Here is a 9,430-nt window from a genome sequence, read left to right as displayed (position 1 = left end):
CATCGTGACAATGCAATGTATAACTGCCCTTGAGTGAATATCGTTTCTTTCTTTCTACATGAGTCTGGCAGTAGCATTCACACAAATGAGAAATGATTTCTCTTGCAGGATTTCATTTTCACCAAACAGCAAATCTTTTAATTCGTTCGGAGAGGCCTCTTCATTGGGAAGAAACACTACTTTTTTTTCCTTGATGGCAACACGATTTAGACGATCTACAAGTCTCTGACTTAAAGTTTAAATCCGAAAAATATATTCAATCTCTTTTTGCTGTTCTGTTATTTCACCGAGTAATAATTTCCGTTTGCTTGCGCTAATGCGATCTTTGCTATTTTTTTTTGAGACTTTCAAATTTTTGTACTTCCATTTTCTCTAACCAGCTCTGCATGTGTACCGCGGCAATGTTTTTGAATTCTTTACAACGTTTTACTTTGTCATCTACTCTTTATTTCCGGCTACCGGTGTGGTTAAATCTCTTGGCACCAAGACTCGTCTCGCGGGACGTGAAAGTGTATCTCTGAGAAAATCACGTCTCGTCTCCTTCCAACCTTATAAGATTTTTTTTTATAATAGAGAAAAATATTCATTCCACTGAGCAACTGCTTATTTTTGGGACTCTGCATTTATTTAAAGGGGCTACCAGGTCATCATCCCAGTAATTATTTTGTTGTCTTTGTGTTCTCTCAGCCGATGAAATCAATTACTTTTCAAACTTGCAAACACATTCACAATGAGATCATTTACATTTAAGGGTGAATATATTGTTGGAATTTTTGTTGTAAGCACACAAAAGGCACCACACTATTATTCAGATGGTCCTTCAGCCCAGGCTGGAACGTGTCAACAATAGCTACTGAATCACGATGCTGCACTTCATAATAACAAGTAATGCATGAAACATCTTTACAGATATTGGAGTGAACATAGACAGTACCAAGTACTATTGTCACAGAAGTAAATCAATTGCTATAAAAGAATCATTTATATAGAAACTGGTCCTAAATTATAGCAATTAGAAGGTTGCATTTATCAATGGATTTCACACTTCATTAGTTCACCAATCACAATAATTCTAGTAAGCGGTGGCACAGTGGAAAGCAGTACTCCACTTTTTAATTCGAGACATGGCTGTGCTTTCCAGTCCTGGCACTACCTCTGTGTAGTTTGCCTGTGAGCTTTCTACAGGATTCTCCAACATCACAAAGATTCACATCATGTTAGCTTAGGTGGCTCCATGAGCATAGATCAAAAAAAGAAAGAAAAAGAGAGTCCAGAAGTGTTCTTGATTCTAGCTCACTGTACTTAATACCTATTATGTTTGTGAACTTTTCACTTAGTAAATGTAGCCATGATAGTCAAAAGGGATTTATATAAATAGCAATATTCACTCAATAATGGATTCATTCCTTTGTCCCGTGTAGCTACAATAGAAATAGGAAGTTGATCAAATTACACCCAAATTAGAACAACATGTGAATGTTTGTGGCAGAAGAGCCTGGGGGTGAGAGAAATGCCCAGGATGATTCACGCTTCTAGGTTTCTGTCTACTCACACCACTGCACACTTCTTTCACACGCGCTTTTTTTTTTTCTCTAAATCCAGGAAGATTGAAGCCATTTAACTCATCATGAGGAAACTGTTGGCTGCACTGACAGCTCCACCCACGCTGCGGCTTGGCTAACGCTTGCCTTTATAAAGAGGAAAGCCTTCATGGCACGGCAGCAACTGCAGACAGGCAAGCATTCCACAGAGCATCCAAGCAGCAGCTGTCTGACATTCTGGTGAGAATTCTTTTTACTTTGAAATTATTTTCATGTTTACTGATAGCTTCAAAATCAATAGGTGTTTGAGGCTACTGTAATATTGTCTTGAAAGGAATTGGGCTCGTAGTTGTTAGCATCGTCAGGGCTAGATTAACTATCTGGGTTAGTAATATGGCTTACTTTGTTTAGAATCTGGACTGATCGTCATAAGGATGCAGGTTGACATTGCTGGCAGGTAGTAAATAAATTAAACTGCATCTCTTCTGAGTGGCACAAAACTTCAATTCTGTATGACATATTTATACTGCATATATAAAGCATTCTGGCTGTTAATGAATAACAATAATAATTATAATGCATTTTATTTATGTAGCACAATTCCCATGCTCAAGGCACTTGAAAAACACTGCAAAGGATATGTGCTTGTAAACAATCATTTTTCTATATCTGAATTTGACTGTGTTGAGTATTGCAGTATATTCCATTATGTGTGAAATATTTTCTGATCATCCTTATCATGCTTAACACTACATTACTGTATGTTAAATCATATAGTGTGTGCAGATGTGACTCAGGGTGAGAGTTTTAAACTGGATGCTAGCACCGAAGAACTCCAGTAGGGAAGGCGAAGTGTGACAAACTGTGTAGTGGGGAACAAAATACAGAGATGGAGTGGTTGCATGACCTAAAAAGCACATACTGTAGATTTGGTAAGATAAGCAACAGAAAGGAAGATCATGAGTGTGAGGTGAGAGAGGTAGATAAAGATATGGGGGAGAAGTAAGGGATGAGACTGGAACAGTGGTAAGTAGTGGAGTCATTCACTGAGGGTAGATCAAGATGAAAATGGTGATATCATCCAGGGGAATCATGGCAGAAAAGCTTGTAGAAAGAGAAGTGATGAGACCTGGAGAGCTTTTATTTAAGGTAAAAGTTATCAATCCAAAGGTTTGCAGAATAGTATAAGATTTGGATTACAAAATGGACATTCAAAGAGGCAGATTAAGATAGATAGATAGATAGATAGATAGATAGATAGATAGATAGATAGATAGATAGATAGAACTTTATATTTTCCCCAGGGAATATGTGGCTTTTTACAGAAGCTCTTTAACTAAATAAATACACACATATATATGTTCACACTATAGTCTGAATACACACCGGAAAGACTAAACACAAAGAAAATTTAAAAGGAAAGCAAACTTCTGACTTGGCAGTCACATCTCAGTGAGGCACTATTCAGACGCATTGCTGCTGGTATAAAGGAGCCCCCAAAGTGTTTCTTGACACATTTCTGATGAATAATTTGTTGGCTGAAAGCCCTCAGTGTTAGCGTGTCAGAGAGAGGATATGCAGCATTGTTCATAATGGCACTCAGGTGTGTTTTCATTCTCTCCTTTGCCAAGACCTCCGGGGGTCCACAGTGTATCTTTGCCCTTTTTATTATCTTGTTGGTTCAGTGGTCCACTCTTGAAGTGATGTTACCAGCCCAGTAGACCACAGCTTAGAAACTCACTCTGGCCATCACAGAGTTATAGAAGATGTGAAGGATGTCACTTCCCACATTAAAGGAATGTGGTCTCCTAAGATTCTAGATCAAGATGCTAAAAGCTTTCCCATCCATGACATTATCTTCTATATGAGGGTCAACAAGAGATGGATCTAATGTACATTTCCCATACACTATCTAGTTTGTGCAGAAGCTGACACAGGGCACACAACGTTAATAAGTGAAAGACGACTCTCCAAGCGCAAAAACTTACTATCTTGTTTATTACCCTCTGCAGATTTTCTTGGCTCCGTTTTGACAGCAAGGCTCAAGCTTGTCTTTCATGACTGTCATTAGCAGGCCCAGCTTATGGCTTTTACACATTTAATTACTAGGTGTCATCAATGAGCCATCCCATCTGTCTACTCCAAACCTTTTTACGAGTCATTTGATTCATTTACTCTAAACCAAACTGTCAGCATTTTGTAAAGAAAGCGTAAAGAAGTGTTACTCAGTTTTAGAGGTGTGCTATAATTCTGTGACATCAAAACAAGGGAAAACCTGCATAGTTAAATGCTTAATGAATCCACAAAAATGCAGGGTTTACACTTTCAGACAATTAAATTAGCATTTTGGAAAGCAGTAGGTGTCACAGGCATGTCAAACGGTTAAGGCACTACTTATTACTACCTGAGAGTGAGAAGCCCTTTGAGACTGACAGGAGCACAGATACAGGGTTCGAGAACACAAATACAGTATGAGGTTTCCAGCAATGGAAAAGAGATATTGTATGTTAGGCTCATGGGCTCGAATAGCTAATATAGAATAGTTAACCCCAGTGTGGCGCGGCACGGTGGCGCAGTGGTAGCGCTGCTGCCTCGCAGTTAGGAGACCCGGGTCCTCCCTGCGTGGAGTTTGCATGTTCTCCCCGTGTCTGCGTGGGTTTCCTCCCACAATCCAAAGACATGCAGGTTAGGTTGATTGGCGATTCTAATTTGGCCCTAGTGTGTGCTTGGTGTTTGTGTGTGTCCTGCGGTGGGTTGGCACCCTGCCCAGGATTGGTTCGTGCCCTGTGTTGGCTGGGATTGGCTCCAGCAGACCCTGTGTTCGGATTCAGTGGGTTAGAAAATGGATGGATGGATAACCCCAGTGTGTGTGCTGAAGGAAACGAGCTTGTTAACCAATTCTATTACGTGTGTCTCTTTCTGACCTCCCAGTTAATACCTATGCAGGTACAGCCACAAAGGTCTTTAACTTTTCTGTCTGGTGTTATCATCACTTTTCCTTTCTGGGAAACTGGACTGGGGTTGAGACACACTGGGCATGATGGCATAAAGAAATAATCTTTAATTGAGAAAGGGGTTTGGTAGAGCAATGGAGTGTGGGAGCCATTGAAGGGAGCACATCATCTACATTTTTAATTCTGTACCATCCATTCCTGTATTTATGTGTATGACTAGTGAAGTACTGCCTGTACATTGTAACCAGGGTTTTATTATGAATTATTTACTTGCACTTCTTTAGAAGTCTCCAAGAGTTAAGAGAAAGCCTCATCTGTGCTTCTTGTGTTAGTTTTCTGGCTGAATGGACATTATTTGGGGCATATAAGTCAAACACCACAGCACTGCTAATAATAAGCAATCGCTGCGACATTGGCCTCGCTCGGGAAAGCTTTGACAATTTTCACACATTCTCATGCACAACGCATGGCTGATTTAAGCATTGAAATTCTAGTCATCTTTTTTTTTTTTTTAATAATTTAGTAAATTTACATAGGATGTGAACTATTTGTCCTTAATTGCCATACTTAAACATACTTTGTTGGATCAAAAATGTCTGTTATTAGACAAATTTGATATCATTATGCTTTCTGAACATTTGAAAAGAATTAATCTATGTTACTTTAATTATTATTTATATTAAAAAATACTGTACTGTAATATTTAATGTAGTAAATATTTATAGTTTTAAACCCATCCATCCTTTTTCAGACCTGCATAATTCAATTAAGGATTAAATCACAATATCATATGGGGTGGGGGCATCCTGGGAAAAGGCCAAGAAGGATCAGCTGCACCTAACATAACTTTCTCAGACCAACTCAATCCACTTCAGGGTCACAGGGGACAGAGTCTGTCTGGACAGAATCAGGCACAACTTGTCAAGCAACCCTGGGTGACGTTCCAAAGCATTGCAGAGCGCACTCCCACGAGGCCTGTTTAGGGCTGACAGTTATTCTAACTATGTGCCTTTGGGATGAAAACTTCATGTAGACGTAGGGAGAACATACAAAGCAAGCCACCCAGGATTCAGACCCTGTCCCTGAAGCTGTGAAATAAAGGTGCTACCTGCTGAGCTAAACAGCAGTGAATATCATTCAGTAAAAGAAAAATGGATCTGCTATTGATATTTGCACTCTCACTCAGACACAGGCAAAATGTACAAGCTATAGAGCTAAAGACCTTTACTATTACATTTCTTTATCTTTTTACTTTTTTTTCTATTTTTCTCTATTTCACTGATCACTTCTACCACTTTCTTTTACATGCATTTCTATTACTCTTTAATTTAATATTGTTTTTTTTTTGTATCAGTATACTGCTGCTGGATTATGTGAATTTCCCCTTGGGATTAATAAAGTATCTATCTATCTATCTATCTATCTATCTATCTATCTATCTATCTATCTATCTATCTATCTATCTATCTATCTATTCCACTAACATTTAAATATTGTCATTGGGTCTTGCTATGATGAAGAATACTACATTTATCAAATAAAATCATTAGCGTGCAGCATTATTAACATAAAGTAATACATAATAACATACATATATTAAATACATCTGAAACATAATGAGAGATTGGCATGGAGCATCAGAGGAGCTGAAAGATGTTGCTAAGGTGAAAGTGGCCAGGTTGGTGTGTTGCTATTGTGATCCCCCCTATGAGAGAAAATGATGACCACAATAATGATGATGATTTGAAATCTGTAGTTTGATTTCCTTAAAGTCTTGTGAAATATTCTATATTCATTAACTCTTTGCGGGCTGAATATTTTTTCCAAAAAAACACTTTCTGAAAAGCAATGGTTTCACACAGAAATCAACATAAAACGTCTGTTGCTGCATGCTGTCGCAGCCAGTTTGACAAGAATGTGCGGTAGGCTTGCTGCCAAGCTGTCTTCACATAGCTGAGGCATTGCAATCTAGTTTCTACCTCTTATCATTGTTAAGTGGCACTCCTCCCTGGCGAACATTGCCATAGGCGTATCAGCTACATGAACCCGTTCAGCGCCATGATTAGCTGGGGACCAGTCAACTGAAGCTGGAACCTCACATTCGTTTTCGATCACTTGTAGCAAAATCAGAGTCCGACAAGTCATAGTCCAGTTCAGAGATAATTGGCAAAACGTCGTCTACGCAGTAGTTTGATTTATGCATTCACTTTCTCTTGCTAGATGTCAGTGCCATTTTTTCTGTTGTTTGCGCTTTGCTGCTCACAGGAGGGCAGGAAATCTTGGTCAAACCAATGAAGTTAACTTTCCTTCTAGCAACGAGAGTCCAGCTAAAACATAACAGTTGGTTTTGTCACAGTTTACAGTCGATTGCCATTGTCAACTCCTCCTATTGACAAAAGTCGACCTCAGCCCTGAAAGAGTTAAACACTAACTCTCTACCCTTCAACAATGAACAATTTAACTGTGAATATTAAAGGTGCCTTATGTTGAGAGTGTACTGCTTGTAGATTTTCAAATTTCTATTTCTGTGTTTGTTGAGATAAATGTTTCTGGAGCATCCTAACATATTTAAACCAGCAATGAAAGTGTGTGTGACATTCTCAGACTGTTGAAGCCAGTTGACAGTGGCCATCCTAGCAGCACCGGGTGCAAGGCAGAAACCAGTCTGGATAGGGAGCCCGTCTATCGCTAGGCTCACTTACACTTAAAAATGCTGCTTAGCCTAACCCACATGTTTTTGGGGATGTGGGGAGAAAACTCCACACAGACAGCAATGGCAAGAAACAAGATTCACACCCACACCCGTGAAGTAAAGGTGCTAACCACTGTGCCAACTTCTTTATCTTTGCAAACTTTTTGATGCATGCACTAATATATGCACTAGACTAGGAAAGAAAGAAAGAAAGAAAGAAAGAAAGAAAGAAAGAAAGAAAGAAAGAAAGAAAGAAAGAAAGAAAACAACTCCTTGGGTGTTGCCTCACTGTAATGGCATGCAGTTTTGTGGGAGTAATTACACACTAATCTGAAAGCTGGAAACGCGGCATTGAGGAGTACCATGTGAGGCAATGTGATTTCAAAGCAAAGTTCATAATTTGCTTGCATGGATCTCAGGGCTCTAGATTATGAACTTTTAACTTTTAGCAGCTGCCAATTGCCTCTAAAAAGTAAAGTGAGTTGAATCCAGCACTGTGTTTTCATTGCGCCATTTCAGTTTGATCTCTGAATGTGACCGAGAGAGATGAAAGGTGTCAGTGTCTTGTATTAAGTGAAACTGCAGAATGCTCGTCCATTCCCCACTGCAGCAGCAGGGATCTGTTAGCCACTTTTCTGGAGTATATCCACATGCTGCCATGGGGAGAGTGACCAACTACTGTAATTCCCACGGTGTGAGCAGACTATGGCAGTCCTTTTGTCATGACTTATAATTATAACTTTGGGCTTTACTACTTGTCTAGACCATGATGTTACTCACCTTGAAATATTCTGCTAATACTAGTCTATCCAGCTTTAGCTGAGACAGACGTAGAGGCGTGCTATAAGGTGCTCCTTGTGCTCAATACGTTAAATTGTTGCATGCAGAGTAGACATCTCTGCTCATCGAGTTCATAATGTATTAATGTCGTAATGTTCATAATGTAACAATGCTTGCAATTGTTAGATATGTGGAATTATAGCTATTAAATGTATGACCCCGCCAACTGGTCTTTTTACTCTGAATTTTAAAAGTCAAAGCTGCCGCTTGTACTAAAATTCACAATAGGAATAATAACCCAGTGGTAAGTGTGGAGAAGACCACGCTGTTATGCAGGCTGTGTGGTGGACTGGCTAATGTTTCAGATTTTAAACCCCATGGTTATCTGATTTTGTTCCTGCCTGTGCCTTACTGGGTGACCCCAAGCAGGTCGCTTAACCAGGCTGTGCTCCAAATGTTCAATAAATTTGAAACTCATAATAATTTATCCTGACCTTGCAAGTTTTCTGGAATAAAGACATCAGCCAAATGACAAATAGTAATTTATCAGTCTGCAGTTTCCAAAATGCCTGCGCGATCTGCATATCATTTACGAGTGCCTTCATTTGTAAATCATTCTTATGGAAACAATGCTATTTGTGGTGTACCTTCATTTAAACCTCAAAACTTAGTTTATGTGGCACCGGCTGACTAAGAGATGTGGGAAAAATATGTACATGCCTACATTCTCAAACCTGCTTAATCCAATTAAGGGTCATTTATGGCCGGATCCCATCCCAGCAGCACTAGGCACAAAGCAGGAGATGAACCTGGACAAGTGCCATACACACTAACCCACACTGAAGATAATTGAGAATTCCTCAAATAACCCAAACTACATGTTTTTGTGGATATGTGAGAAAAACTGGAATATCCAGAGGAAAAACTAAACAGAGAGTAAAATTACTGGCAAACCCCACAGAGACAAAAATGGGGTGCAGTATTTGAACCCAGCACACTGGATCAGTCTTACCACTTTAATCATCACTGGGTTACTGTTAGATCAAATGGGAAAGTAATTAATAATAATAACTGGAAATGACCACAAAAGTCTTACAGGTATGCAGCCTACAGAGTACAAATGGAAAATATGGCTCAGTATCTTTTCACAGTGCATTAACCTTAGAGAAATAAGCACACATGCTGACAACTTCTTCAAGAAATTTCTAACAGGATGTTTTTTGGTAAGATTAGCCTCTTTGCTACAAATAATTTTTTGTTTATGCGCAAACAAAAAGTAGGCAGCATGATGGCTGAGTTTGAATGCTTGTCTGCGTGGAGTTTGCACATTCTCCCTGTGTGTCAGTTGGGTTTTCCTTTGTATAGTCTGGTTTTCTCCTTTCACATTCCAAGTACATGCATTTTAGAATATTTAACAACTACAAAATGGCCCAGAATGAGTAAGATGGCTTGAGTGCACTGCA

The 9,430-nt window shown here is 39.2% G+C and overlaps 1 protein-coding gene across 1 annotated transcript in view; it reads left to right on the top strand.

Moving 5' to 3' along the window:
* Nucleotides 1–1,547: 1,547 nt before the first annotated feature.
* Nucleotides 1,548–9,430, top strand: part of LOC120541706 (urokinase-type plasminogen activator-like) — a 31,436-nt gene continuing 23,553 nt past the window's right edge. Inside the window, exon 1 of the mRNA XM_039773591.1 lies at nt 1,548–1,781. The gene's annotated coding sequence lies outside the window, so the exon portion shown is untranslated. The remainder of the gene's footprint in view (nt 1,782–9,430) is intronic.

This window comes from Polypterus senegalus, chromosome 1 (genome assembly GCF_016835505.1).
Source record: "Polypterus senegalus isolate Bchr_013 chromosome 1, ASM1683550v1, whole genome shotgun sequence".
NCBI lineage: Eukaryota > Metazoa > Chordata > Cladistia > Polypteriformes > Polypteridae > Polypterus > Polypterus senegalus.
The sequence above is the reverse complement of the archived record's forward strand: the minus strand, read 5'-3'. Positions and strand labels throughout refer to the sequence as shown.